Here is a 20,999-nt window from a genome sequence, read left to right as displayed (position 1 = left end):
GGTGACTATAATGCACGCACACTTATCTTTCTCAAGCAGGTGATACATCTCAACTCTCGCGTCCCGATGCTTTCAGAGTCAGCTGCTACGAAATAAAAGTATGCCCCAGGTGAGGCTCGAACTCACAACCCCGGCATTGCTCACGGCTACTGCCTTATAAGTACCGTGCGCTAACCAATTGCGCCACTGGGGCTACAGCAGAGAGCTTTCAGTTAGCGATACTCACTTTGCTGCCAACCTGTTGTGGCTGCACACCCGTCATAAGATCGTCACCTGCGGCCATACTGCGAATTTAGCACCTGTCTACGACTGCCTCATTCGATTCTTGCTTCATATGCTACACTTACAAGCATATCAACCGCTTGTCCTCGCCGAAAAAAATGCAGAAAAACGCGCGCCTTGCCTTCTGCTACCTGTCCAACAGCGAGGGCAGATGTGTGGCAAGCTCTAAGCCGTGCAGGCGCACCGTGGCCGAGCAGCTGGAGGAGAGATGCCTTCCTTGGCAGCTCCCTGCAGAGTGCGCAAGACCAGAGTGGGCGCGCCGCCGTTGTCAGTGGACGACATGCAGTTGCCGAGCCACGGAGAACACGTTGCTTTGCGATGTGCACCCGCCTCGTGGTAAAAAACGCAAACAGTGGCCCTGTGGCGCAACGGATAACGCGTCTGACTACGGATCAGAAGATTCCAGGTTCGAATCCTGGCAGGGTCGGCATTTTGTTAGTTGCGGGCGCGTAGCTAGGCAGTGGATTCGAATGTCTCCACCTTCGTGGAGTGCAATGTTAATCCTGAGCATCTCGCAGCTGCATCTCGAGACGATTGCGGTAAATATCGCTTCGTGCAAGCGTCAGCGTAGCGTCAGTCGAGCAAAGTCGAGACAAGTCAAGCTGAGAGATGTTACGCACTTAATTAAACGGTAGGCGCGGGAAACCGACGCAGACAACGCTTTCCAAGTGTCCCATGTCACGCACCGAAGAGCGCGGACGGCTCCACGCAGCAGAGTGGCGCAGTGGAAGCGTGCTGGGCCCATAACCCAGAGGTCCGTGGATCGAAACCACGCTCTGCTAAAATTATTCTTTTTCTTGGGTGTTCGAGCTCGATCATTAAGCCTGGGGTGAGCTGATTCAGCGTCAACAGCAACCCCTGTAAGTCGTGGAACGACGACGTCGTGTGAAGAATGCGAGAAACACTTCCTAAGACGCAGACTTTCTTACGATTTTGCAGTAACTACATTCCTTGATCGCAACGTTAATGTCCTTTGGGGCCACGCGTGCAACTTTCGCGATATAAAAATCGCACCTCCCCGGCGGGGAATCGAACCCCGGTCTCCCGCGTGACAGGCGGGGATACTAACCACTATACTACCGAGGAACACGCGATCGGTGACTATAATGCACGCACACTTATCTTTCTCAAGCAGGTGATACATCTCAACTCTCGCGTCCCGATGCTTTCAGAGTCAGCTGCTACGAAATAAAAGTATGCCCCAGGTGAGGCTCGAACTCACAACCCCGGCATTGCTCACGGCTACTGCCTTATAAGTACCGTGCGCTAACCAATTGCGCCACTGGGGCTACAGCAGAGAGCTTTCAGTTAGCGATACTCACTTTGCTGCCAACCTGTTGTGGCTGCACACCCGTCATAAGATCGTCACCTGCGGCCATACTGCGAATTTAGCACCTGTCTACGACTGCCTCATTCGATTCTTGCTTCATATGCTACACTTACAAGCATATCAACCGCTTGTCCTCGCCGAAAAAAATGCAGAAAAACGCGCGCCTTGCCTTCTGCTACCTGTCCAACAGCGAGGGCAGATGTGTGGCAAGCTCTAAGCCGTGCAGGCGCACCGTGGCCGAGCAGCTGGAGGAGAGATGCCTTCCTTGGCAGCTCCCTGCAGAGTGCGCAAGACCAGAGTGGCCGCGCCGCCGTTGTCAGTGGACGACATGCAGTTGCCGAGCCACGGAGAACACGTTGCTTTGCGATGTGCACCCGCCTCGTGGTAAAAAACGCAAACAGTGGCCCTGTGGCGCAACGGATAACGCGTCTGACTACGGATCAGAAGATTCCAGGTTCGAATCCTGGCAGGGTCGGCATTTTGTTAGTTGCGGGCGCGTAGCTAGGCAGTGGATTCGAATGTCTCCACCTTCGTGGAGTGCAATGTTAATCCTGAGCATCTCGCAGCTGCATCTCGAGACGATTGCGGTAAATATCGCTTCGTGCAAGCGTCAGCGTAGCGTCAGTCGAGCAAAGTCGAGACAAGTCAAGCTAAGAGATGTTACGCACTTAATTAAACGGTAGGCGCGGGAAACCGACGCAGACAACGCTTTCCAAGTGTCCCATGTCACGCACCGAAGAGCGCGGACGGCTCCACGCAGCAGAGTGGCGCAGTGGAAGCGTGCTGGGCCCATAACCCAGAGGTCCGTGGATCGAAACCACGCTCTGCTAAAATTATTCTTTTTCTTGGGTGCCTCGAGCTCGATCATTAAGCCTGGGGTGAGCTGATTCAGCGTCAACAGCAACCCCTGTAAGTCGTGGAACGACGACGTCGTGTGAAGAATGCGAGAAACACTTCCTAAGACGCAGACTTTCTTACGATTTTGCAGTAACTACATTCCTTGATCGCAACGTTAATGTCCTTTGGGGCCACGCGTGCAACTTTCGCGATATAAAAATCGCACCTCCCCGGCGGGGAATCGAACCCCGGTCTCCCGCGTGACAGGCGGGGATACTAACCACTATACTACCGAGGAACACGCGATCGGTGACTATAATGCACGCACACTTATCTTTCTCAAGCAGGTGATACATCTCAACTCTCGCGTCCCGATGCTTTCAGAGTCAGCTGCTACGAAATAAAAGTATGCCCCAGGTGAGGCTCGAACTCACAACCCCGGCATTGCTCACGGCTACTGCCTTATAAGTACCGTGCGCTAACCAATTGCGCCACTGGGGCTACAGCAGAGAGCTTTCAGTTAGCGATACTCACTTTGCTGCCAACCTGTTGTGGCTGCACACCCGTCATAAGATCGTCACCTGCGGCCATACTGCGAATTTAGCACCTGTCTACGACTGCCTCATTCGATTCTTGCTTCATATGCTACACTTACAAGCATATCAACCGCTTGTCCTCGCCGAAAAAAATGCAGAAAAACGCGCGCCTTGCCTTCTGCTACCTGTCCAACAGCGAGGGCAGATGTGTGGCAAGCTCTAAGCCGTGCAGGCGCACCGTGGCCGAGCAGCTGGAGGAGAGATGCCTTCCTTGGCAGCTCCCTGCAGAGTGCGCAAGACCAGAGTGGCCGCGCCGCCGTTGTCAGTGGACGACATGCAGTTGCCGAGCCACGGAGAACACGTTGCTTTGCGATGTGCACCCGCCTCGTGGTAAAAAACGCAAACAGTGGCCCTGTGGCGCAACGGATAACGCGTCTGACTACGGATCAGAAGATTCCAGGTTCGAATCCTGGCAGGGTCGGCATTTTGTTAGTTGCGGGCGCGTAGCTAGGCAGTGGATTCGAATGTCTCCACCTTCGTGGAGTGCAATGTTAATCCTGAGCATCTCGCAGCTGCATCTCGAGACGATTGCGGTAAATATCGCTTCGTGCAAGCGTCAGCGTAGCGTCAGTCGAGCAAAGTCGAGACAAGTCAAGCTGAGAGATGTTACGCACTTAATTAAACGGTAGGCGCGGGAAACCGACGCAGACAACGCTTTCCAAGTGTCCCATGTCACGCACCGAAGAGCGCGGACGGCTCCACGCAGCAGAGTGGCGCAGTGGAAGCGTGCTGGGCCCATAACCCAGAGGTCCGTGGATCGAAACCACGCTCTGCTAAAATTATTCTTTTTCTTGGGTGCCTCGAGCTCGATCATTAAGCCTGGGGTGAGCTGATTCAGCGTCAACAGCAACCCCTGTAAGTCGTGGAACGACGACGTCGTGTGAAGAATGCGAGAAACACTTCCTAAGACGCAGACTTTCTTACGATTTTGCAGTAACTACATTCCTTGATCGCAACGTTAATGTCCTTTGGGGCCACGCGTGCAACTTTCGCGATATAAAAATCGCACCTCCCCGGCGGGGAATCGAACCCCGGTCTCCCGCGTGACAGGCGGGGATACTAACCACTATACTACCGAGGAACACGCGATCGGTGACTATAATGCACGCACACTTATCTTTCTCAAGCAGGTGATACATCTCAACTCTCGCGTCCCGATGCTTTCAGAGTCAGCTGCTACGAAATAAAAGTATGCCCCAGGTGAGGCTCGAACTCACAACCCCGGCATTGCTCACGGCTACTGCCTTATAAGTACCGTGCGCTAACCAATTGCGCCACTGGGGCTACAGCAGAGAGCTTTCAGTTAGCGATACTCACTTTGCTGCCAACCTGTTGTGGCTGCACACCCGTCATAAGATCGTCACCTGCGGCCATACTGCGAATTTAGCACCTGTCTACGACTGCCTCATTCGATTCTTGCTTCATATGCTACACTTACAAGCATATCAACCGCTTGTCCTCGCCGAAAAAAATGCAGAAAAACGCGCGCCTTGCCTTCTGCTACCTGTCCAACAGCGAGGGCAGATGTGTGGCAAGCTCTAAGCCGTGCAGGCGCACCGTGGCCGAGCAGCTGGAGGAGAGATGCCTTCCTTGGCAGCTCCCTGCAGAGTGCGCAAGACCAGAGTGGCCGCGCCGCCGTTGTCAGTGGACGACATGCAGTTGCCGAGCCACGGAGAACACGTTGCTTTGCGATGTGCACCCGCCTCGTGGTAAAAAACGCAAACAGTGGCCCTGTGGCGCAACGGATAACGCGTCTGACTACGGATCAGAAGATTCCAGGTTCGAATCCTGGCAGGGTCGGCATTTTGTTAGTTGCGGGCGCGTAGCTAGGCAGTGGATTCGAATGTCTCCACCTTCGTGGAGTGCAATGTTAATCCTGAGCATCTCGCAGCTGCATCTCGAGACGATTGCGGTAAATATCGCTTCGTGCAAGCGTCAGCGTAGCGTCAGTCGAGCAAAGTCGAGACAAGTCAAGCTGAGAGATGTTACGCACTTAATTAAACGGTAGGCGCGGGAAACCGACGCAGACAACGCTTTCCAAGTGTCCCATGTCACGCACCGAAGAGCGCGGACGGCTCCACGCAGCAGAGTGGCGCAGTGGAAGCGTGCTGGGCCCATAACCCAGAGGTCCGTGGATCGAAACCACGCTCTGCTAAAATTATTCTTTTTCTTGGGTGCCTCGAGCTCGATCATTAAGCCTGGGGTGAGCTGATTCAGCGTCAACAGCAACCCCTGTAAGTCGTGGAACGACGACGTCGTGTGAAGAATGCGAGAAACACTTCCTAAGACGCAGACTTTCTTACGATTTTGCAGTAACTACATTCCTTGATCGCAACGTTAATGTCCTTTGGGGCCACGCGTGCAACTTTCGCGATATAAAAATCGCACCTCCCCGGCGGGGAATCGAACCCCGGTCTCCCGCGTGACAGGCGGGGATACTAACCACTATACTACCGAGGAACACGCGATCGGTGACTATAATGCACGCACACTTATCTTTCTCAAGCAGGTGATACATCTCAACTCTCGCGTCCCGATGCTTTCAGAGTCAGCTGCTACGAAATAAAAGTATGCCCCAGGTGAGGCTCGAACTCACAACCCCGGCATTGCTCACGGCTACTGCCTTATAAGTACCGTGCGCTAACCAATTGCGCCACTGGGGCTACAGCAGAGAGCTTTCAGTTAGCGATACTCACTTTGCTGCCAACCTGTTGTGGCTGCACACCCGTCATAAGATCGTCACCTGCGGCCATACTGCGAATTTAGCACCTGTCTACGACTGCCTCATTCGATTCTTGCTTCATATGCTACACTTACAAGCATATCAACCGCTTGTCCTCGCCGAAAAAAATGCAGAAAAACGCGCGCCTTGCCTTCTGCTACCTGTCCAACAGCGAGGGCAGATGTGTGGCAAGCTCTAAGCCGTGCAGGCGCACCGTGGCCGAGCAGCTGGAGGAGAGATGCCTTCCTTGGCAGCTCCCTGCAGAGTGCGCAAGACCAGAGTGGCCGCGCCGCCGTTGTCAGTGGACGACATGCAGTTGCCGAGCCACGGAGAACACGTTGCTTTGCGATGTGCACCCGCCTCGTGGTAAAAAACGCAAACAGTGGCCCTGTGGCGCAACGGATAACGCGTCTGACTACGGATCAGAAGATTCCAGGTTCGAATCCTGGCAGGGTCGGCATTTTGTTAGTTGCGGGCGCGTAGCTAGGCAGTGGATTCGAATGTCTCCACCTTCGTGGAGTGCAATGTTAGTCCTGAGCATCTCGCAGCTGCATCTCGAGACGATTGCGGTAAATATCGCTTCGTGCAAGCGTCAGCGTAGCGTCAGTCGAGCAAAGTCGAGACAAGTCAAGCTGAGAGATGTTACGCACTTAATTAAACGGTAGGCGCGGGAAACCGACGCAGACAACGCTTTCCAAGTGTCCCATGTCACGCACCGAAGAGCGCGGACGGCTCCACGCAGCAGAGTGGCGCAGTGGAAGCGTGCTGGGCCCATAACCCAGAGGTCCGTGGATCGAAACCACGCTCTGCTAAAATTATTCTTTTTCTTGGGTGCCTCGAGCTCGATCATTAAGCCTGGGGTGAGCTGATTCAGCGTCAACAGCAACCCCTGTAAGTCGTGGAACGACGACGTCGTGTGAAGAATGCGAGAAACACTTCCTAAGACGCAGACTTTCTTACGATTTTGCAGTAACTACATTCCTTGATCGCAACGTTAATGTCCTTTGGGGCCACGCGTGCAACTTTCGCGATATAAAAATCGCACCTCCCCGGCGGGGAATCGAACCCCGGTCTCCCGCGTGACAGGCGGGGATACTAACCACTATACTACCGAGGAACACGCGATCGGTGACTATAATGCACGCACACTTATCTTTCTCAAGCAGGTGATACATCTCAACTCTCGCGTCCCGATGCTTTCAGAGTCAGCTGCTACGAAATAAAAGTATGCCCCAGGTGAGGCTCGAACTCACAACCCCGGCATTGCTCACGGCTACTGCCTTATAAGTACCGTGCGCTAACCAATTGCGCCACTGGGGCTACAGCAGAGAGCTTTCAGTTAGCGATACTCACTTTGCTGCCAACCTGTTGTGGCTGCACACCCGTCATAAGATCGTCACCTGCGGCCATACTGCGAATTTAGCACCTGTCTACGACTGCCTCATTCGATTCTTGCTTCATATGCTACACTTACAAGCATATCAACCGCTTGTCCTCGCCGAAAAAAATGCAGAAAAACGCGCGCCTTGCCTTCTGCTACCTGTCCAACAGCGAGGGCAGATGTGTGGCAAGCTCTAAGCCGTGCAGGCGCACCGTGGCCGAGCAGCTGGAGGAGAGATGCCTTCCTTGGCAGCTCCCTGCAGAGTGCGCAAGACCAGAGTGGCCGCGCCGCCGTTGTCAGTGGACGACATGCAGTTGCCGAGCCACGGAGAACACGTTGCTTTGCGATGTGCACCCGCCTCGTGGTAAAAAACGCAAACAGTGGCCCTGTGGCGCAACGGATAACGCGTCTGACTACGGATCAGAAGATTCCAGGTTCGAATCCTGGCAGGGTCGGCATTTTGTTAGTTGCGGGCGCGTAGCTAGGCAGTGGATTCGAATGTCTCCACCTTCGTGGAGTGCAATGTTAATCCTGAGCATCTCGCAGCTGCATCTCGAGACGATTGCGGTAAATATCGCTTCGTGCAAGCGTCAGCGTAGCGTCAGTCGAGCAAAGTCGAGACAAGTCAAGCTGAGAGATGTTACGCACTTAATTAAACGGTAGGCGCGGGAAACCGACGCAGACAACGCTTTCCAAGTGTCCCATGTCACGCACCGAAGAGCGCGGACGGCTCCACGCAGCAGAGTGGCGCAGTGGAAGCGTGCTGGGCCCATAACCCAGAGGTCCGTGGATCGAAACCACGCTCTGCTAAAATTATTCTTTTTCTTGGGTGCCTCGAGCTCGATCATTAAGCCTGGGGTGAGCTGATTCAGCGTCAACAGCAACCCCTGTAAGTCGTGGAACGACGACGTCGTGTGAAGAATGCGAGAAACACTTCCTAAGACGCAGACTTTCTTACGATTTTGCAGTAACTACATTCCTTGATCGCAACGTTAATGTCCTTTGGGGCCACGCGTGCAACTTTCGCGATATAAAAATCGCACCTCCCCGGCGGGGAATCGAACCCCGGTCTCCCGCGTGACAGGCGGGGATACTAACCACTATACTACCGAGGAACACGCGATCGGTGACTATAATGCACGCACACTTATCTTTCTCAAGCAGGTGATACATCTCAACTCTCGCGTCCCGATGCTTTCAGAGTCAGCTGCTACGAAATAAAAGTATGCCCCAGGTGAGGCTCGAACTCACAACCCCGGCATTGCTCACGGCTACTGCCTTATAAGTACCGTGCGCTAACCAATTGCGCCACTGGGGCTACAGCAGAGAGCTTTCAGTTAGCGATACTCACTTTGCTGCCAACCTGTTGTGGCTGCACACCCGTCATAAGATCGTCACCTGCGGCCATACTGCGAATTTAGCACCTGTCTACGACTGCCTCATTCGATTCTTGCTTCATATGCTACACTTACAAGCATATCAACCGCTTGTCCTCGCCGAAAAAAATGCAGAAAAACGCGCGCCTTGCCTTCTGCTACCTGTCCAACAGCGAGGGCAGATGTGTGGCAAGCTCTAAGCCGTGCAGGCGCACCGTGGCCGAGCAGCTGGAGGAGAGATGCCTTCCTTGGCAGCTCCCTGCAGAGTGCGCAAGACCAGAGTGGCCGCGCCGCCGTTGTCAGTGGACGACATGCAGTTGCCGAGCCACGGAGAACACGTTGCTTTGCGATGTGCACCCGCCTCGTGGTAAAAAACGCAAACAGTGGCCCTGTGGCGCAACGGATAACGCGTCTGACTACGGATCAGAAGATTCCAGGTTCGAATCCTGGCAGGGTCGGCATTTTGTTAGTTGCGGGCGCGTAGCTAGGCAGTGGATTCGAATGTCTCCACCTTCGTGGAGTGCAATGTTAATCCTGAGCATCTCGCAGCTGCATCTCGAGACGATTGCGGTAAATATCGCTTCGTGCAAGCGTCAGCGTAGCGTCAGTCGAGCAAAGTCGAGACAAGTCAAGCTGAGAGATGTTACGCACTTAATTAAACGGTAGGCGCGGGAAACCGACGCAGACAACGCTTTCCAAGTGTCCCATGTCACGCACCGAAGAGCGCGGACGGCTCCACGCAGCAGAGTGGCGCAGTGGAAGCGTGCTGGGCCCATAACCCAGAGGTCCGTGGATCGAAACCACGCTCTGCTAAAATTATTCTTTTTCTTGGGTGCCTCGAGCTCGATCATTAAGCCTGGGGTGAGCTGATTCAGCGTCAACAGCAACCCCTGTAAGTCGTGGAACGACGACGTCGTGTGAAGAATGCGAGAAACACTTCCTAAGACGCAGACTTTCTTACGATTTTGCAGTAACTACATTCCTTGATCGCAACGTTAATGTCCTTTGGGGCCACGCGTGCAACTTTCGCGATATAAAAATCGCACCTCCCCGGCGGGGAATCGAACCCCGGTCTCCCGCGTGACAGGCGGGGATACTAACCACTATACTACCGAGGAACACGCGATCGGTGACTATAATGCACGCACACTTATCTTTCTCAAGCAGGTGATACATCTCAACTCTCGCGTCCCGATGCTTTCAGAGTCAGCTGCTACGAAATAAAAGTATGCCCCAGGTGAGGCTCGAACTCACAACCCCGGCATTGCTCACGGCTACTGCCTTATAAGTACCGTGCGCTAACCAATTGCGCCACTGGGGCTACAGCAGAGAGCTTTCAGTTAGCGATACTCACTTTGCTGCCAACCTGTTGTGGCTGCACACCCGTCATAAGATCGTCACCTGCGGCCATACTGCGAATTTAGCACCTGTCTACGACTGCCTCATTCGATTCTTGCTTCATATGCTACACTTACAAGCATATCAACCGCTTGTCCTCGCCGAAAAAAATGCAGAAAAACGCGCGCCTTGCCTTCTGCTACCTGTCCAACAGCGAGGGCAGATGTGTGGCAAGCTCTAAGCCGTGCAGGCGCACCGTGGCCGAGCAGCTGGAGGAGAGATGCCTTCCTTGGCAGCTCCCTGCAGAGTGCGCAAGACCAGAGTGGCCGCGCCGCCGTTGTCAGTGGACGACATGCAGTTGCCGAGCCACGGAGAACACGTTGCTTTGCGATGTGCACCCGCCTCGTGGTAAAAAACGCAAACAGTGGCCCTGTGGCGCAACGGATAACGCGTCTGACTACGGATCAGAAGATTCCAGGTTCGAATCCTGGCAGGGTCGGCATTTTGTTAGTTGCGGGCGCGTAGCTAGGCAGTGGATTCGAATGTCTCCACCTTCGTGGAGTGCAATGTTAGTCCTGAGCATCTCGCAGCTGCATCTCGAGACGATTGCGGTAAATATCGCTTCGTGCAAGCGTCAGCGTAGCGTCAGTCGAGCAAAGTCGAGACAAGTCAAGCTGAGAGATGTTACGCACTTAATTAAACGGTAGGCGCGGGAAACCGACGCAGACAACGCTTTCCAAGTGTCCCATGTCACGCACCGAAGAGCGCGGACGGCTCCACGCAGCAGAGTGGCGCAGTGGAAGCGTGCTGGGCCCATAACCCAGAGGTCCGTGGATCGAAACCACGCTCTGCTAAAATTATTCTTTTTCTTGGGTGCCTCGAGCTCGATCATTAAGCCTGGGGTGAGCTGATTCAGCGTCAACAGCAACCCCTGTAAGTCGTGGAACGACGACGTCGTGTGAAGAATGCGAGAAACACTTCCTAAGACGCAGACTTTCTTACGATTTTGCAGTAACTACATTCCTTGATCGCAACGTTAATGTCCTTTGGGGCCACGCGTGCAACTTTCGCGATATAAAAATCGCACCTCCCCGGCGGGGAATCGAACCCCGGTCTCCCGCGTGACAGGCGGGGATACTAACCACTATACTACCGAGGAACACGCGATCGGTGACTATAATGCACGCACACTTATCTTTCTCAAGCAGGTGATACATCTCAACTCTCGCGTCCCGATGCTTTCAGAGTCAGCTGCTACGAAATAAAAGTATGCCCCAGGTGAGGCTCGAACTCACAACCCCGGCATTGCTCACGGCTACTGCCTTATAAGTACCGTGCGCTAACCAATTGCGCCACTGGGGCTACAGCAGAGAGCTTTCAGTTAGCGATACTCACTTTGCTGCCAACCTGTTGTGGCTGCACACCCGTCATAAGATCGTCACCTGCGGCCATACTGCGAATTTAGCACCTGTCTACGACTGCCTCATTCGATTCTTGCTTCATATGCTACACTTACAAGCATATCAACCGCTTGTCCTCGCCGAAAAAAATGCAGAAAAACGCGCGCCTTGCCTTCTGCTACCTGTCCAACAGCGAGGGCAGATGTGTGGCAAGCTCTAAGCCGTGCAGGCGCACCGTGGCCGAGCAGCTGGAGGAGAGATGCCTTCCTTGGCAGCTCCCTGCAGAGTGCGCAAGACCAGAGTGGCCGCGCCGCCGTTGTCAGTGGACGACATGCAGTTGCCGAGCCACGGAGAACACGTTGCTTTGCGATGTGCACCCGCCTCGTGGTAAAAAACGCAAACAGTGGCCCTGTGGCGCAACGGATAACGCGTCTGACTACGGATCAGAAGATTCCAGGTTCGAATCCTGGCAGGGTCGGCATTTTGTTAGTTGCGGGCGCGTAGCTAGGCAGTGGATTCGAATGTCTCCACCTTCGTGGAGTGCAATGTTAATCCTGAGCATCTCGCAGCTGCATCTCGAGACGATTGCGGTAAATATCGCTTCGTGCAAGCGTCAGCGTAGCGTCAGTCGAGCAAAGTCGAGACAAGTCAAGCTGAGAGATGTTACGCACTTAATTAAACGGTAGGCGCGGGAAACCGACGCAGACAACGCTTTCCAAGTGTCCCATGTCACGCACCGAAGAGCGCGGACGGCTCCACGCAGCAGAGTGGCGCAGTGGAAGCGTGCTGGGCCCATAACCCAGAGGTCCGTGGATCGAAACCACGCTCTGCTAAAATTATTCTTTTTCTTGGGTGCCTCGAGCTCGATCATTAAGCCTGGGGTGAGCTGATTCAGCGTCAACAGCAACCCCTGTAAGTCGTGGAACGACGACGTCGTGTGAAGAATGCGAGAAACACTTCCTAAGACGCAGACTTTCTTACGATTTTGCAGTAACTACATTCCTTGATCGCAACGTTAATGTCCTTTGGGGCCACGCGTGCAACTTTCGCGATATAAAAATCGCACCTCCCCGGCGGGGAATCGAACCCCGGTCTCCCGCGTGACAGGCGGGGATACTAACCACTATACTACCGAGGAACACGCGATCGGTGACTATAATGCACGCACACTTATCTTTCTCAAGCAGGTGATACATCTCAACTCTCGCGTCCCGATGCTTTCAGAGTCAGCTGCTACGAAATAAAAGTATGCCCCAGGTGAGGCTCGAACTCACAACCCCGGCATTGCTCACGGCTACTGCCTTATAAGTACCGTGCGCTAACCAATTGCGCCACTGGGGCTACAGCAGAGAGCTTTCAGTTAGCGATACTCACTTTGCTGCCAACCTGTTGTGGCTGCACACCCGTCATAAGATCGTCACCTGCGGCCATACTGCGAATTTAGCACCTGTCTACGACTGCCTCATTCGATTCTTGCTTCATATGCTACACTTACAAGCATATCAACCGCTTGTCCTCGCCGAAAAAAATGCAGAAAAACGCGCGCCTTGCCTTCTGCTACCTGTCCAACAGCGAGGGCAGATGTGTGGCAAGCTCTAAGCCGTGCAGGCGCACCGTGGCCGAGCAGCTGGAGGAGAGATGCCTTCCTTGGCAGCTCCCTGCAGAGTGCGCAAGACCAGAGTGGCCGCGCCGCCGTTGTCAGTGGACGACATGCAGTTGCCGAGCCACGGAGAACACGTTGCTTTGCGATGTGCACCCGCCTCGTGGTAAAAAACGCAAACAGTGGCCCTGTGGCGCAACGGATAACGCGTCTGACTACGGATCAGAAGATTCCAGGTTCGAATCCTGGCAGGGTCGGCATTTTGTTAGTTGCGGGCGCGTAGCTAGGCAGTGGATTCGAATGTCTCCACCTTCGTGGAGTGCAATGTTAATCCTGAGCATCTCGCAGCTGCATCTCGAGACGATTGCGGTAAATATCGCTTCGTGCAAGCGTCAGCGTAGCGTCAGTCGAGCAAAGTCGAGACAAGTCAAGCTGAGAGATGTTACGCACTTAATTAAACGGTAGGCGCGGGAAACCGACGCAGACAACGCTTTCCAAGTGTCCCATGTCACGCACCGAAGAGCGCGGCCGGCTCCACGCAGCAGAGTGGCGCAGTGGAAGCGTGCTGGGCCCATAACCCAGAGGTCCGTGGATCGAAACCACGCTCTGCTAAAATTATTCTTTTTCTTGGGTGCCTCGAGCTCGATCATTAAGCCTGGGGTGAGCTGATTCAGCGTCAACAGCAACCCCTGTAAGTCGTGGAACGACGACGTCGTGTGAAGAATGCGAGAAACACTTCCTAAGACGCAGACTTTCTTACGATTTTGCAGTAACTACATTCCTTGATCGCAACGTTAATGTCCTTTGGGGCCACGCGTGCAACTTTCGCGATATAAAAATCGCACCTCCCCGGCGGGGAATCGAACCCCGGTCTCCCGCGTGACAGGCGGGGATACTAACCACTATACTACCGAGGAACACGCGATCGGTGACTATAATGCACGCACACTTATCTTTCTCAAGCAGGTGATACATCTCAACTCTCGCGTCCCGATGCTTTCAGAGTCAGCTGCTACGAAATAAAAGTATGCCCCAGGTGAGGCTCGAACTCACAACCCCGGCATTGCTCACGGCTACTGCCTTATAAGTACCGTGCGCTAACCAATTGCGCCACTGGGGCTACAGCAGAGAGCTTTCAGTTAGCGATACTCACTTTGCTGCCAACCTGTTGTGGCTGCACACCCGTCATAAGATCGTCACCTGCGGCCATACTGCGAATTTAGCACCTGTCTACGACTGCCTCATTCGATTCTTGCTTCATATGCTACACTTACAAGCATATCAACCGCTTGTCCTCGCCGAAAAAAATGCAGAAAAACGCGCGCCTTGCCTTCTGCTACCTGTCCAACAGCGAGGGCAGATGTGTGGCAAGCTCTAAGCCGTGCAGGCGCACCGTGGCCGAGCAGCTGGAGGAGAGATGCCTTCCTTGGCAGCTCCCTGCAGAGTGCGCAAGACCAGAGTGGCCGCGCCGCCGTTGTCAGTGGACGACATGCAGTTGCCGAGCCACGGAGAACACGTTGCTTTGCGATGTGCACCCGCCTCGTGGTAAAAAACGCAAACAGTGGCCCTGTGGCGCAACGGATAACGCGTCTGACTACGGATCAGAAGATTCCAGGTTCGAATCCTGGCAGGGTCGGCATTTTGTTAGTTGCGGGCGCGTAGCTAGGCAGTGGATTCGAATGTCTCCACCTTCGTGGAGTGCAATGTTAATCCTGAGCATCTCGCAGCTGCATCTCGAGACGATTGCGGTAAATATCGCTTCGTGCAAGCGTCAGCGTAGCGTCAGTCGAGCAAAGTCGAGACAAGTCAAGCTGAGAGATGTTACGCACTTAATTAAACGGTAGGCGCGGGAAACCGACGCAGACAACGCTTTCCAAGTGTCCCATGTCACGCACCGAAGAGCGCGGACGGCTCCACGCAGCAGAGTGGCGCAGTGGAAGCGTGCTGGGCCCATAACCCAGAGGTCCGTGGATCGAAACCACGCTCTGCTAAAATTATTCTTTTTCTTGGGTGCCTCGAGCTCGATCATTAAGCCTGGGGTGAGCTGATTCAGCGTCAACAGCAACCCCTGTAAGTCGTGGAACGACGACGTCGTGTGATGAATGCGAGAAACACTTCCTAAGACGCAGACTTTCTTACGATTTTGCAGTAACTACATTCCTTGATCGCAACGTTAATGTCCTTTGGGGCCACGCGTGCAACTTTCGCGATATAAAAATCGCACCTCCCCGGCGGGGAATCGAACCCCGGTCTCCCGCGTGACAGGCGGGGATACTAATCACTATACTACCGAGGAACACGCGATCGGTCATTATAATGCACGCACACTTATGTTTCTCAAGCAGGTGATACATCTCAACTCTCGCGTCCCGATGCTTTCAGAGTCAGCTGCTACGAAATAAAAGTATGCCCCAGGTGAGGCTCGAACTCACAACCCCGGCATTGCTCACGGCTACTGCCTTATAAGTACCGTGCGCTAACCAATTGCGCCACTGGGGCTACAGCAGAGAGCTTTCAGTTAGCGATACTCACTTTGCTGCCAACCTGTTGTGGCTGCACACCCGTCATAAGATCGTCACCTGCGGCCATACCGCGAATTTAGCACCTGTCTACGACTGCCTCATTCGATTCTTGCTTCATATGCTACACTTACAAGCATATCAACCGCTTGTCCTCGCCGAAAAAAATGCAGAAAAACGCGCGCCTTGCCTTCTGCTACCTGTCCAACAGCGAGGGCAGATGTGTGGCAAGCTCTAAGCCGTGCAGGCGCACCGTGGCCGAGCAGCTGGAGGAGAGATGCCTTCCTTGGCAGCTCCCTGCAGAGTGCGCAAGACCAGAGTGGCCGCGCCGCCGTTGTCAGTGGACGACATGCAGTTGCCGAGCCACGGAGAACACGTTGCTTTGCGATGTGCACCCGCCTCGTGGTAAAAAACGCAAACAGTGGCCCTGTGGCGCAACGGATAACGCGTCTGACTACGGATCAGAAGATTCCAGGTTCGAATCCTGGCAGGGTCGGCATTTTGTTAGTTGCGGGCGCGTAGCTAGGCAGTGGATTCGAATGTCTCCACCTTCGTGGAGTGCAATGTTAATCCTGAGCATCTCGCAGCTGCATCTCGAGACGATTGCGGTAAATATCGCTTCGTGCAAGCGTCAGCGTAGCGTCAGTCGAGCAAAGTCGAGACAAGTCAAGCTGAGAGATGTTACGCACTTAATTAAACGGTAGGCGCGGGAAACCGACGCAGACAACGCTTTCCAAGTGTCCCATGTCACGCACCGAAGAGCGCGGACGGCTCCACGCAGCAGAGTGGCGCAGTGGAAGCGTGCTGGGCCCATAACCCAGAGGTCCGTGGATCGAAACCACGCTCTGCTAAAATTATTCTTTTTCTTGGGTGCCTCGAGCTCGATCATTAAGCCTGGGGTGAGCTGATTCAGCGTCAACAGCAACCCCTGTAAGTCGTGGAACGACGACGTCGTGTGAAGAATGCGAGAAACACTTCCTAAGACGCAGACTTTCTTACGCTTTTGCAGTAACTACATTCCTTGATCGCAACGTTAATGTCCTTTGGGGCCACGCGTGCAACTTTCGCGATATAAAAATCGCACCTCCCCGGCGGGGAATCGAACCCCGGTCTCCCGCGTGACAGGCGGGGATACTAACCACTATACTACCGAGGAACACGCGATCGGTGACTATAATGCACGCACACTTATCTTTCTCAAGCAGGTGATACATCTCAACTCTCGCGTCCCGATGCTTTCAGAGTCAGCTGCTACGAAATAAAAGTATGCCCCAGGTGAGGCTCGAACTCACAACCCCGGCATTGCTCACGGCTACTGCCTTATAAGTACCGTGCGCTAACCAATTGCGCCACTGGGGCTACAGCAGAGAGCTTTCAGTTAGCGATACTCACTTTGCTGCCAACCTGTTGTGGCTGCACACCCGTCATAAGATCGTCACCTGCGGCCATACTGCGAATTTAGCACCTGTCTACGACTGCCTCATTCGATTCTTGCTTCATATGCTACACTTACAAGCATATCAACCGCTTGTCCTCGCCGAAAAAAATGCAGAAAAACGCGCGCCTTGCCTTCTGCTACCTGTCCAACAGCGAGGGCAGATGTGTGGCAAGCTCTAAGCCGTGCAGGCGCACCGTGGCCGAGCAGCTGGAGGAGAGATGCCTTCCTTGGCAGCTCCCTGCAGAGTGCGCAAGACCAGAGTGGCCGCGCCGCCGTTGTCAGTGGACGACATGCAGTTGCCGAGCCACGGAGAACACGTTGCTTTGCGATGTGCACCCGCCTCGTGGTAAAAAACGCAAACAGTGGCCCTGTGGCGCAACGGATAACGCGTCTGACTACGGATCAGAAGATTCCAGGTTCGAATCCTGGCAGGGTCGGCATTTTGTTAGTTGCGGGCGCGTAGCTAGGCAGTGGATTCGAATGTCTCCACCTTCGTGGAGTGCAATGTTAATCCTGAGCATCTCGCAGCTGCATCTCGAGACGATTGCGGTAAATATCGCTTCGTGCAAGCGTCAGCGTAGCGTCAGTCGAGCAAAGTCGAGACAAGTCAAGCTGAGAGATGTTACGCACTTAATTAAACGGTAGGCGCGGGAAACCGACGCAGACAACGCTTTCCAAGTGTCCCATGTCACGCACCGAAGAGCGCGGACGGCTCCACGCAGCAGAGTGGCGCAGTGGAAGCGTGCTGGGCCCATAACCCAGAGGTCCGTGGATCGAAACCACGCTCTGCTAAAATTATTCTTTTTCTTGGGTGCCTCGAGCTCGATCATTAAGCCTGGGGTGAGCTGATTCAGCGTCAACAGCAACCCCTGTAAGTCGTGGAACGACGACGTCGTGTGAAGAATGCGAGAAACACTTCCTAAGACGCAGACTTTCTTACGCTTTTGCAGTAACTACATTCCTTGATCGCAACGTTAATGTCCTTTGGGGCCACGCGTGCAACTTTCGCGATATAAAAATCGCACCTCCCCGGCGGGGAATCGAACCCCGGTCTCCCGCGTGACAGGCGGGGATACTAACCACTATACTACCGAGGAACACGCGATCGGTGACTATAATGCACGCACACTTATCTTTCTCAAGCAGGTGATACATCTCAACTCTCGCGTCCCGATGCTTTCAGAGTCAGCTGCTACGAAATAAAAGTATGCCCCAGGTGAGGCTCGAACTCACAACCCCGGCATTGCTCACGGCTACTGCCTTATAAGTACCGTGCGCTAACCAATTGCGCCACTGGGGCTACAGCAGAGAGCTTTCAGTTAGCGATACTCACTTTGCTGCCAACCTGTTGTGGCTGCACACCCGTCATAAGATCGTCACCTGCGGCCATACTGCGAATTTAGCACCTGTCTACGACTGCCTCATTCGATTCTTGCTTCATATGCTACACTTACAAGCATATCAACCGCTTGTCCTCGCCGAAAAAAATGCAGAAAAACGCGCGCCTTGCCTTCTGCTACCTGTCCAACAGCGAGGGCAGATGTGTGGCAAGCTCTAAGCCGTGCAGGCGCACCGTGGCCGAGCAGCTGGAGGAGAGATGCCTTCCTTGGCAGCTCCCTGCAGAGTGCGCAAGACCAGAGTGGCCGCGCCGCCGTTGTCAGTGGACGACATGCAGTTGCCGAGCCACGGAGAACACGTTGCTTTGCGATGTGCACCCGCCTCGTGGTAAAAAACGCAAACAGTGGCCCTGTGGCGCAACGGATAACGCGTCTGACTACGGATCAGAAGATTCCAGGTTCGAATCCTGGCAGGGTCGGCATTTTGTTAGTTGCGGGCGCGTAGCTAGGCAGTGGATTCGAATGTCTCCACCTTCGTGGAGTGCAATGTTAATCCTGAGCATCTCGCAGCTGCATCTCGAGACGATTGCGGTAAATATCGCTTCGTGCAAGCGTCAGCGTAGCGTCAGTCGAGACAAGTCAAGCTGAGAGATGTTACGCACTTAATTAAACGGTAGGCGCGGGAAACCGACGCAGACAACGCTTTCCAAGTGTCCCATGTCACGCACCGAAGAGCGCGGACGGCTCCACGCAGCAGAGTGGCGCAGTGGAAGCGTGCTGGGCCCATAACCCAGAGGTCCGTGGATCGAAACCACGCTCTGCTAAAATTATTCTTTTTCTTGGGTGCCTCGAGCTCGATCATTAAGCCTGGGGTGAGCTGATTCAGCGTCAACAGCAACCCCTGTAAGTCGTGGAACGACGACGTCGTGTGAAGAATGCGAGAAACACTTCCTAAGACGCAGACTTTCTTACGATTTTGCAGTAACTACATTCCTTGATCGCAACGTTAATGTCCTTTGGGGCCACGCGTGCAACTTTCGCGATATAAAAATCGCACCTCCCCGGCGGGGAATCGAACCCCGGTCTCCCGCGTGACAGGCGGGGATACTAACCACTATACTACCGAGGAACACGCGATCGGTGACTATAATGCACGCACACTTATGTTTCTCAAGCAGGTGATACATCTCAACTCTCGCGTCCCGATGCTTTCAGAGTCAGCTGCTACGAAATAAAAGTATGCCCCAGGTGAGGCTCGAACTCACAACCCCGGCATTGCTCACGGCTACTGCCTTATAAGTACCGTGCGCTAACCAATTGCGCCACTGGGGCTACAGCAGAGAGCTTTCAGTTAGCGATACTCACTTTGCTGCCAACCTGTTGTGGCTGCACACCCGTCATAAGATCGTCACCTGCGGCCATACTGCGAATTTAGCACCTGTCTACGACTGCCTCATTCGATTCTTGCTTCATATGCTACACTTACAAGCATATCAACCGCTTGTCCTCGCCGAAAAAAATGCAGAAAAACGCGCGCCTTGCCTTCTGCTACCTGTCCAACAGCGAGGGCAGATGTGTGGAAAGCTCTAAGCCGTGCAGGCGCACCGTGGCCGAGCAGCTGGAGGAGAGATGCCTTCCTTGGCAGCTCCCTGCAGAGTGCGCAAGACCAGAGTGGCCGCGCCGCCGTTGTCAGTGGACGACATGCAGTTGCCGAGCCACGGAGAACACGTTGCTTTGCGATGTGCACCCGCCTCGTGGTAAAAAACGCAAACAGTGGCCCTGTGGCGCAACGGATAACGCGTCTGACTACGGATCAGAAGATTCCAGGTTCGAATCCTGGCAGGGTCGGCATTTTGTTAGTTGCGGGCGCGTAGCTAGGCAGTGGATTCGAATGTCTCCACCTTCGTGGAGTGCAATGTTAATCCTGAGCATCTCGCAGCTGCATCTCGAGACGATTGCGGTAAATATCGCTTCGTGCAAGCGTCAGCGTAGCGTCAGTCGAGACAAGTCAAGCTGAGAGATGTTACGCACTTAATTAAACGGTAGGCGCGGGAAACCGACGCAGACAACGCTTTCCAAGTGTCCCATGTCACGCACCGAAGAGCGCGGACGGCTCCACGCAGCAGAGTGGCGCAGTGGAAGCGTGCTGGGCCCATAACCCAGAGGTCCGTGGATCGAAACCACGCTCTGCTAAAATTATTCTTTTTCTTGGGTGCCTCGAGCTCGATCATTAAGCCTGGGGTGAGCTGATTCAGCGTCAACAGCAACCCCTGTAAGTCGTGGAACGACGACGTCGTGTGAAGAATGCGAGAAACACTTCCTAAGACGCAGACTTTCTTACGATTTTGCAGTAACTACATTCCTTGATCGCAACGTTAATGTCCTTTGGGGCCACGCGTGCAACTTTCGCGATATAAAAATCGCACCTCCCCGGCGGGGAATCGAACCCCGGTCTCCCGCGTGACAGGCGGGGATACTAACCACTATACTACCGAGGAACACGCGATCGGTGACTATAATGCACGCACACTTATCTTTCTCAAGCAGGTGATACATCTCAACTCTCGCGTCCCGATGCTTTCAGAGTCAGCTGCTACGAAATAAAAGTATGCCCCAGGTGAGGCTCGAACTCACAACCCCGGCATTGCTCACGGCTACTGCCTTATAAGTACCGTGCGCTAACCAATTGCGCCACTGGGGCTACAGCAGAGAGCTTTCAGTTAGCGATACTCACTTTGCTGCCAACCTGTTGTGGCTGCACACCCGTCATAAGATCGTCACCTGCGGCCATACTGCGAATTTAGCACCTGTCTACGACTGCCTCATTCGATTCTTGCTTCATA

At 54.1% G+C, this 20,999-nt stretch overlaps 61 non-coding genes across 61 annotated transcripts; 30 read left to right on the top strand and 31 right to left on the bottom strand.

Annotated features, from left to right (window-relative positions):
- Positions 1-101: 101 nt before the first annotated feature.
- Positions 102-193, bottom strand: Trnai-uau (transfer RNA isoleucine (anticodon UAU)). Its single transcript is given in 2 exon segments — positions 102-137; positions 156-193. It is a non-coding gene; the product is annotated as a tRNA-Ile (tRNA).
- Positions 194-636: 443 nt separating this feature from the next.
- Trnar-acg (transfer RNA arginine (anticodon ACG)) lies at positions 637-709 on the top strand. The gene has a single exon. It is a non-coding gene; the product is annotated as a tRNA-Arg (tRNA).
- Positions 710-992: 283 nt separating this feature from the next.
- Positions 993-1,064, top strand: Trnam-cau (transfer RNA methionine (anticodon CAU)). The gene has a single exon. It is a non-coding gene; the product is annotated as a tRNA-Met (tRNA).
- Positions 1,065-1,296: 232 nt separating this feature from the next.
- Trnad-guc (transfer RNA aspartic acid (anticodon GUC)) lies at positions 1,297-1,368 on the bottom strand. The gene has a single exon. It is a non-coding gene; the product is annotated as a tRNA-Asp (tRNA).
- A 111-nt stretch (positions 1,369-1,479) lies between these two features.
- Trnai-uau (transfer RNA isoleucine (anticodon UAU)) lies at positions 1,480-1,571 on the bottom strand. The gene is given in 2 exon segments: positions 1,480-1,515; positions 1,534-1,571. It is a non-coding gene; the product is annotated as a tRNA-Ile (tRNA).
- A 443-nt stretch (positions 1,572-2,014) lies between these two features.
- Positions 2,015-2,087, top strand: Trnar-acg (transfer RNA arginine (anticodon ACG)). The gene has a single exon. It is a non-coding gene; the product is annotated as a tRNA-Arg (tRNA).
- A 283-nt stretch (positions 2,088-2,370) lies between these two features.
- Positions 2,371-2,442, top strand: Trnam-cau (transfer RNA methionine (anticodon CAU)). Its single transcript has one exon. It is a non-coding gene; the product is annotated as a tRNA-Met (tRNA).
- A 233-nt stretch (positions 2,443-2,675) lies between these two features.
- Trnad-guc (transfer RNA aspartic acid (anticodon GUC)) lies at positions 2,676-2,747 on the bottom strand. The gene has a single exon. It is a non-coding gene; the product is annotated as a tRNA-Asp (tRNA).
- Positions 2,748-2,858: 111 nt separating this feature from the next.
- Trnai-uau (transfer RNA isoleucine (anticodon UAU)) lies at positions 2,859-2,950 on the bottom strand. The gene is given in 2 exon segments: positions 2,859-2,894; positions 2,913-2,950. It is a non-coding gene; the product is annotated as a tRNA-Ile (tRNA).
- Positions 2,951-3,393: 443 nt separating this feature from the next.
- On the top strand, positions 3,394-3,466 carry Trnar-acg (transfer RNA arginine (anticodon ACG)). The gene has a single exon. It is a non-coding gene; the product is annotated as a tRNA-Arg (tRNA).
- A 283-nt stretch (positions 3,467-3,749) lies between these two features.
- Trnam-cau (transfer RNA methionine (anticodon CAU)) lies at positions 3,750-3,821 on the top strand. The gene has a single exon. It is a non-coding gene; the product is annotated as a tRNA-Met (tRNA).
- A 233-nt stretch (positions 3,822-4,054) lies between these two features.
- Positions 4,055-4,126, bottom strand: Trnad-guc (transfer RNA aspartic acid (anticodon GUC)). The gene has a single exon. It is a non-coding gene; the product is annotated as a tRNA-Asp (tRNA).
- A 111-nt stretch (positions 4,127-4,237) lies between these two features.
- Trnai-uau (transfer RNA isoleucine (anticodon UAU)) lies at positions 4,238-4,329 on the bottom strand. The gene is given in 2 exon segments: positions 4,238-4,273; positions 4,292-4,329. It is a non-coding gene; the product is annotated as a tRNA-Ile (tRNA).
- Positions 4,330-4,772: 443 nt separating this feature from the next.
- Positions 4,773-4,845, top strand: Trnar-acg (transfer RNA arginine (anticodon ACG)). The gene has a single exon. It is a non-coding gene; the product is annotated as a tRNA-Arg (tRNA).
- Positions 4,846-5,128: 283 nt separating this feature from the next.
- On the top strand, positions 5,129-5,200 carry Trnam-cau (transfer RNA methionine (anticodon CAU)). The gene has a single exon. It is a non-coding gene; the product is annotated as a tRNA-Met (tRNA).
- A 233-nt stretch (positions 5,201-5,433) lies between these two features.
- Trnad-guc (transfer RNA aspartic acid (anticodon GUC)) lies at positions 5,434-5,505 on the bottom strand. Its single transcript has one exon. It is a non-coding gene; the product is annotated as a tRNA-Asp (tRNA).
- Positions 5,506-5,616: 111 nt separating this feature from the next.
- Positions 5,617-5,708, bottom strand: Trnai-uau (transfer RNA isoleucine (anticodon UAU)). Its single transcript is given in 2 exon segments — positions 5,617-5,652; positions 5,671-5,708. It is a non-coding gene; the product is annotated as a tRNA-Ile (tRNA).
- Positions 5,709-6,151: 443 nt separating this feature from the next.
- On the top strand, positions 6,152-6,224 carry Trnar-acg (transfer RNA arginine (anticodon ACG)). Its single transcript has one exon. It is a non-coding gene; the product is annotated as a tRNA-Arg (tRNA).
- A 283-nt stretch (positions 6,225-6,507) lies between these two features.
- Positions 6,508-6,579, top strand: Trnam-cau (transfer RNA methionine (anticodon CAU)). Its single transcript has one exon. It is a non-coding gene; the product is annotated as a tRNA-Met (tRNA).
- Positions 6,580-6,812: 233 nt separating this feature from the next.
- On the bottom strand, positions 6,813-6,884 carry Trnad-guc (transfer RNA aspartic acid (anticodon GUC)). The gene has a single exon. It is a non-coding gene; the product is annotated as a tRNA-Asp (tRNA).
- Positions 6,885-6,995: 111 nt separating this feature from the next.
- On the bottom strand, positions 6,996-7,087 carry Trnai-uau (transfer RNA isoleucine (anticodon UAU)). Its single transcript is given in 2 exon segments — positions 6,996-7,031; positions 7,050-7,087. It is a non-coding gene; the product is annotated as a tRNA-Ile (tRNA).
- Positions 7,088-7,530: 443 nt separating this feature from the next.
- On the top strand, positions 7,531-7,603 carry Trnar-acg (transfer RNA arginine (anticodon ACG)). The gene has a single exon. It is a non-coding gene; the product is annotated as a tRNA-Arg (tRNA).
- Positions 7,604-7,886: 283 nt separating this feature from the next.
- Positions 7,887-7,958, top strand: Trnam-cau (transfer RNA methionine (anticodon CAU)). The gene has a single exon. It is a non-coding gene; the product is annotated as a tRNA-Met (tRNA).
- Positions 7,959-8,191: 233 nt separating this feature from the next.
- Trnad-guc (transfer RNA aspartic acid (anticodon GUC)) lies at positions 8,192-8,263 on the bottom strand. The gene has a single exon. It is a non-coding gene; the product is annotated as a tRNA-Asp (tRNA).
- Positions 8,264-8,374: 111 nt separating this feature from the next.
- Positions 8,375-8,466, bottom strand: Trnai-uau (transfer RNA isoleucine (anticodon UAU)). The gene is given in 2 exon segments: positions 8,375-8,410; positions 8,429-8,466. It is a non-coding gene; the product is annotated as a tRNA-Ile (tRNA).
- A 443-nt stretch (positions 8,467-8,909) lies between these two features.
- Positions 8,910-8,982, top strand: Trnar-acg (transfer RNA arginine (anticodon ACG)). Its single transcript has one exon. It is a non-coding gene; the product is annotated as a tRNA-Arg (tRNA).
- Positions 8,983-9,265: 283 nt separating this feature from the next.
- Positions 9,266-9,337, top strand: Trnam-cau (transfer RNA methionine (anticodon CAU)). The gene has a single exon. It is a non-coding gene; the product is annotated as a tRNA-Met (tRNA).
- Positions 9,338-9,570: 233 nt separating this feature from the next.
- Trnad-guc (transfer RNA aspartic acid (anticodon GUC)) lies at positions 9,571-9,642 on the bottom strand. Its single transcript has one exon. It is a non-coding gene; the product is annotated as a tRNA-Asp (tRNA).
- A 111-nt stretch (positions 9,643-9,753) lies between these two features.
- On the bottom strand, positions 9,754-9,845 carry Trnai-uau (transfer RNA isoleucine (anticodon UAU)). The gene is given in 2 exon segments: positions 9,754-9,789; positions 9,808-9,845. It is a non-coding gene; the product is annotated as a tRNA-Ile (tRNA).
- Positions 9,846-10,288: 443 nt separating this feature from the next.
- Trnar-acg (transfer RNA arginine (anticodon ACG)) lies at positions 10,289-10,361 on the top strand. The gene has a single exon. It is a non-coding gene; the product is annotated as a tRNA-Arg (tRNA).
- A 283-nt stretch (positions 10,362-10,644) lies between these two features.
- On the top strand, positions 10,645-10,716 carry Trnam-cau (transfer RNA methionine (anticodon CAU)). Its single transcript has one exon. It is a non-coding gene; the product is annotated as a tRNA-Met (tRNA).
- Positions 10,717-10,949: 233 nt separating this feature from the next.
- Positions 10,950-11,021, bottom strand: Trnad-guc (transfer RNA aspartic acid (anticodon GUC)). Its single transcript has one exon. It is a non-coding gene; the product is annotated as a tRNA-Asp (tRNA).
- A 111-nt stretch (positions 11,022-11,132) lies between these two features.
- Positions 11,133-11,224, bottom strand: Trnai-uau (transfer RNA isoleucine (anticodon UAU)). The gene is given in 2 exon segments: positions 11,133-11,168; positions 11,187-11,224. It is a non-coding gene; the product is annotated as a tRNA-Ile (tRNA).
- A 443-nt stretch (positions 11,225-11,667) lies between these two features.
- Positions 11,668-11,740, top strand: Trnar-acg (transfer RNA arginine (anticodon ACG)). Its single transcript has one exon. It is a non-coding gene; the product is annotated as a tRNA-Arg (tRNA).
- Positions 11,741-12,023: 283 nt separating this feature from the next.
- On the top strand, positions 12,024-12,095 carry Trnam-cau (transfer RNA methionine (anticodon CAU)). Its single transcript has one exon. It is a non-coding gene; the product is annotated as a tRNA-Met (tRNA).
- A 233-nt stretch (positions 12,096-12,328) lies between these two features.
- Positions 12,329-12,400, bottom strand: Trnad-guc (transfer RNA aspartic acid (anticodon GUC)). Its single transcript has one exon. It is a non-coding gene; the product is annotated as a tRNA-Asp (tRNA).
- A 111-nt stretch (positions 12,401-12,511) lies between these two features.
- Positions 12,512-12,603, bottom strand: Trnai-uau (transfer RNA isoleucine (anticodon UAU)). The gene is given in 2 exon segments: positions 12,512-12,547; positions 12,566-12,603. It is a non-coding gene; the product is annotated as a tRNA-Ile (tRNA).
- A 443-nt stretch (positions 12,604-13,046) lies between these two features.
- On the top strand, positions 13,047-13,119 carry Trnar-acg (transfer RNA arginine (anticodon ACG)). Its single transcript has one exon. It is a non-coding gene; the product is annotated as a tRNA-Arg (tRNA).
- Positions 13,120-13,402: 283 nt separating this feature from the next.
- Positions 13,403-13,474, top strand: Trnam-cau (transfer RNA methionine (anticodon CAU)). The gene has a single exon. It is a non-coding gene; the product is annotated as a tRNA-Met (tRNA).
- A 233-nt stretch (positions 13,475-13,707) lies between these two features.
- Trnad-guc (transfer RNA aspartic acid (anticodon GUC)) lies at positions 13,708-13,779 on the bottom strand. The gene has a single exon. It is a non-coding gene; the product is annotated as a tRNA-Asp (tRNA).
- A 111-nt stretch (positions 13,780-13,890) lies between these two features.
- On the bottom strand, positions 13,891-13,982 carry Trnai-uau (transfer RNA isoleucine (anticodon UAU)). Its single transcript is given in 2 exon segments — positions 13,891-13,926; positions 13,945-13,982. It is a non-coding gene; the product is annotated as a tRNA-Ile (tRNA).
- Positions 13,983-14,425: 443 nt separating this feature from the next.
- Positions 14,426-14,498, top strand: Trnar-acg (transfer RNA arginine (anticodon ACG)). Its single transcript has one exon. It is a non-coding gene; the product is annotated as a tRNA-Arg (tRNA).
- A 283-nt stretch (positions 14,499-14,781) lies between these two features.
- On the top strand, positions 14,782-14,853 carry Trnam-cau (transfer RNA methionine (anticodon CAU)). The gene has a single exon. It is a non-coding gene; the product is annotated as a tRNA-Met (tRNA).
- A 233-nt stretch (positions 14,854-15,086) lies between these two features.
- On the bottom strand, positions 15,087-15,158 carry Trnad-guc (transfer RNA aspartic acid (anticodon GUC)). The gene has a single exon. It is a non-coding gene; the product is annotated as a tRNA-Asp (tRNA).
- A 111-nt stretch (positions 15,159-15,269) lies between these two features.
- On the bottom strand, positions 15,270-15,361 carry Trnai-uau (transfer RNA isoleucine (anticodon UAU)). The gene is given in 2 exon segments: positions 15,270-15,305; positions 15,324-15,361. It is a non-coding gene; the product is annotated as a tRNA-Ile (tRNA).
- Positions 15,362-15,804: 443 nt separating this feature from the next.
- Trnar-acg (transfer RNA arginine (anticodon ACG)) lies at positions 15,805-15,877 on the top strand. Its single transcript has one exon. It is a non-coding gene; the product is annotated as a tRNA-Arg (tRNA).
- Positions 15,878-16,160: 283 nt separating this feature from the next.
- On the top strand, positions 16,161-16,232 carry Trnam-cau (transfer RNA methionine (anticodon CAU)). The gene has a single exon. It is a non-coding gene; the product is annotated as a tRNA-Met (tRNA).
- Positions 16,233-16,465: 233 nt separating this feature from the next.
- Trnad-guc (transfer RNA aspartic acid (anticodon GUC)) lies at positions 16,466-16,537 on the bottom strand. Its single transcript has one exon. It is a non-coding gene; the product is annotated as a tRNA-Asp (tRNA).
- A 111-nt stretch (positions 16,538-16,648) lies between these two features.
- Positions 16,649-16,740, bottom strand: Trnai-uau (transfer RNA isoleucine (anticodon UAU)). The gene is given in 2 exon segments: positions 16,649-16,684; positions 16,703-16,740. It is a non-coding gene; the product is annotated as a tRNA-Ile (tRNA).
- Positions 16,741-17,183: 443 nt separating this feature from the next.
- Positions 17,184-17,256, top strand: Trnar-acg (transfer RNA arginine (anticodon ACG)). Its single transcript has one exon. It is a non-coding gene; the product is annotated as a tRNA-Arg (tRNA).
- A 283-nt stretch (positions 17,257-17,539) lies between these two features.
- On the top strand, positions 17,540-17,611 carry Trnam-cau (transfer RNA methionine (anticodon CAU)). Its single transcript has one exon. It is a non-coding gene; the product is annotated as a tRNA-Met (tRNA).
- A 233-nt stretch (positions 17,612-17,844) lies between these two features.
- Positions 17,845-17,916, bottom strand: Trnad-guc (transfer RNA aspartic acid (anticodon GUC)). Its single transcript has one exon. It is a non-coding gene; the product is annotated as a tRNA-Asp (tRNA).
- A 111-nt stretch (positions 17,917-18,027) lies between these two features.
- Trnai-uau (transfer RNA isoleucine (anticodon UAU)) lies at positions 18,028-18,119 on the bottom strand. The gene is given in 2 exon segments: positions 18,028-18,063; positions 18,082-18,119. It is a non-coding gene; the product is annotated as a tRNA-Ile (tRNA).
- A 443-nt stretch (positions 18,120-18,562) lies between these two features.
- Positions 18,563-18,635, top strand: Trnar-acg (transfer RNA arginine (anticodon ACG)). The gene has a single exon. It is a non-coding gene; the product is annotated as a tRNA-Arg (tRNA).
- A 273-nt stretch (positions 18,636-18,908) lies between these two features.
- On the top strand, positions 18,909-18,980 carry Trnam-cau (transfer RNA methionine (anticodon CAU)). Its single transcript has one exon. It is a non-coding gene; the product is annotated as a tRNA-Met (tRNA).
- Positions 18,981-19,213: 233 nt separating this feature from the next.
- On the bottom strand, positions 19,214-19,285 carry Trnad-guc (transfer RNA aspartic acid (anticodon GUC)). The gene has a single exon. It is a non-coding gene; the product is annotated as a tRNA-Asp (tRNA).
- Positions 19,286-19,396: 111 nt separating this feature from the next.
- On the bottom strand, positions 19,397-19,488 carry Trnai-uau (transfer RNA isoleucine (anticodon UAU)). Its single transcript is given in 2 exon segments — positions 19,397-19,432; positions 19,451-19,488. It is a non-coding gene; the product is annotated as a tRNA-Ile (tRNA).
- A 443-nt stretch (positions 19,489-19,931) lies between these two features.
- Trnar-acg (transfer RNA arginine (anticodon ACG)) lies at positions 19,932-20,004 on the top strand. The gene has a single exon. It is a non-coding gene; the product is annotated as a tRNA-Arg (tRNA).
- Positions 20,005-20,277: 273 nt separating this feature from the next.
- Positions 20,278-20,349, top strand: Trnam-cau (transfer RNA methionine (anticodon CAU)). Its single transcript has one exon. It is a non-coding gene; the product is annotated as a tRNA-Met (tRNA).
- A 233-nt stretch (positions 20,350-20,582) lies between these two features.
- On the bottom strand, positions 20,583-20,654 carry Trnad-guc (transfer RNA aspartic acid (anticodon GUC)). Its single transcript has one exon. It is a non-coding gene; the product is annotated as a tRNA-Asp (tRNA).
- Positions 20,655-20,765: 111 nt separating this feature from the next.
- On the bottom strand, positions 20,766-20,857 carry Trnai-uau (transfer RNA isoleucine (anticodon UAU)). The gene is given in 2 exon segments: positions 20,766-20,801; positions 20,820-20,857. It is a non-coding gene; the product is annotated as a tRNA-Ile (tRNA).
- Positions 20,858-20,999: the final 142 nt, after the last annotated feature.

Source organism: Schistocerca nitens, chromosome 9, assembly GCF_023898315.1.
Source record: "Schistocerca nitens isolate TAMUIC-IGC-003100 chromosome 9, iqSchNite1.1, whole genome shotgun sequence".
In the NCBI taxonomy this organism is placed as follows: Eukaryota; Metazoa; Arthropoda; class Insecta; order Orthoptera; family Acrididae; genus Schistocerca; species Schistocerca nitens.
Note: the sequence above shows the minus strand (reverse complement) of the source record. Positions and strands in the feature narration are given on the sequence as shown.